The following is a 2,555-nucleotide window of genomic DNA, read 5'->3' on the forward strand; positions in this document are numbered from 1 at the left end:
CAGACGAGGAGGTGAAGGGCCTAGCAGGCAAACGAGAAAGGTCAACAACACAACAGGTTTTGGCGACCGCAGAGACCAGAGCAATGGCCGAAGTTTCACGGTAGACTACTGTCTCAGATGAACTACGTACACACACACACACAAACATATATTCATTTCTGACATATCATTTCCACAGATGTACCCTGTTTCTATTTCTAGCAACTCGTAGCAGTTGTCAACATTTTGCATGTAGTGAAGAATTATGTGTACCAACAACAAATTAAGTCCAGTGAATAAATTATTATAACTATGAATCGATTCACTCATTTGTTTACTTCAAAGGCATACACATTCCTTCTGCATCTGTTTACCATGATACACATATAACCACTACATATACAATATGACTATCATATACGTTAGAACTATTATACAAAATATACGCAACTTTGCAACAAATAAACAAAGTAGGAAGTATTACACACAATTTCCGGGCTATTATGAACAGATATGAACAGACAAATTTTATACATAATATATAAATAGATATTATAAAAGCAGGCATTTGTGACATTTTTGTAGCCTTATATATTGTTATTTAAAGAGAATAGTGAATAAATATATCAGAGAATAATAGAGACTAGATACAGACACGGTTGTATAGTTAAATAGTTCACTTCACAACCACATACCGAGTGCAACGAGTGCACGGTCACAACTAAGGACAAACACGCGCGCACGCGCGCACACATACATACATACGTGCATACATACGGTGAGATTCCACGCAGTTTCCAACAACCAAATTCATTAAAAAGGCATCGGTCGGCTCGGGGCTATAAAAGGTTCCTTCTCGAGTCTTACCGACTCACAAGAGCTTCCGGACTTCAATGGCGTATATATTCCCCACCTGGACGGGACACCGGTCCGTCGCAGAATTACTCATTTTTGCCAACTGGGTGGACTGGGCCAACTTGAAATGAAGTGTTTTGCTCAAGAGCACAACGCTTTGCCCGGTCTGGGAATCGAGACCACAATCTTAACACCATGAGTTCAATACCCTAACCGGTAAGTCACGCGGCTCCACAGCCCGGATTTATAGTAGAAGACACTTTGCCCAAGACGCCACGCAGAGATGTAGTTCAAAGCGAGCTTCTTAACTTCACGGTGTGTGTGTTTGCGTGTGTGCGTGTGCGCGCGTACGTGTGTGTGTGTTTGCGTGTGTATGTGTGTGCGCGCGTACACATGCATCATAAGTGCGTATTAACAAACGTTCAACCCGTAAACTCACCAGTTTACTGTGTATAATGAGACAATATAGTGTAGTCATTTCGATACTTCAGTAATTAAGCTAATATTTTAGAAACGCTGAGTGGCTGCATTGTAAGAAGCTAGATCCCCAACCGCAGGATTTCAGGTTCAGTTCCACTGCGTGGCACCTTAGGCAAGTATCTTCTACTATATCCTCGAGTGGATTTGGTAAACAGAAACTGAAAGAAGCCCGTCGTATATGCATATGTTTATGTATCTATGTGTATGCGTCTTTGTTCCTGTGTTTGTCCCCTATTACAGCTTGACAACAGGTGTAGGTGTGTTTACGTATCCGTAACGCAGAGGTTCGACAAAACAGACCGATAGAATACGCACTAGGCTAAATACAAAAAAAAAGGAGTCGAATTATTCGACTAAAAATTCTTCAAGGTGGTGCCCCAGCACGACCGCAGTCTAATAACTGAGACAAGCAAAAGATAAGCGATAAAAGATATTAAAAACATTAAGGTGTGGCCTGGTTCTATTTGTCAGTTATATATGACAAATCAGACTTCCTGTTTTATTATTTCTTTGTTCTAAGTCAAGCTTACAGCATTGTTGTAAAGATTTACACCAGTGAACTTAAACATCTTAGATAACTTAGATATGTTTCGACCATATATGTGTGTGTGTGTAAATGAGTAAGCACATAAATGTGAAACAAGGTGGAAAAAAGAGTACTCAAATACCAGAGGTAGAGTAATATTCTTTATTTAAAAGCAGCAGAAATATAACAAACGTTGAACCCGTAAACTCACACGCACGCACACACATACACACACACACACGAATACAAACACAAACACATACTACCTTTATGAAGTGTGTGAATTTTATAAATGTGAGAAGTAGTTTATCAAAGTTGCCGAAGTTTTTCAATAGAAAACTTTCAATTTGAATTGTAGTAACGCCGTGCGCATGCGTAGTCACACGCATGCGTGGAATTAAACAAGCAAGCGTTCCCGCTCAATTCATTCTCTTTCTTGCTGGCCAGCAATAGAGCATGGACGTGTTTTTGCTGTCTCTCTACATCTTTCGGACTTACGCTCGACAGCTCGCTTACAACTACATAACAACGTCCCAACAACCATGCTCATACACACAGAAGCTGTAACAACAAGAGCTAAAGATGTATATATTTACCACCTGAATAAATGTTGATAGTCTGGAGTTCAGCGTTCCGTTATATTCTTTAATTTTATATAGGAAAGTCAGGTATACATCTAATGATGTATAACCAACTTTCCTATACTGGTGACCCC

This window comes from Octopus bimaculoides, chromosome 5, assembly GCF_001194135.2.
Source record: "Octopus bimaculoides isolate UCB-OBI-ISO-001 chromosome 5, ASM119413v2, whole genome shotgun sequence".
In the NCBI taxonomy this organism is placed as follows: domain Eukaryota; kingdom Metazoa; phylum Mollusca; class Cephalopoda; order Octopoda; family Octopodidae; genus Octopus; species Octopus bimaculoides.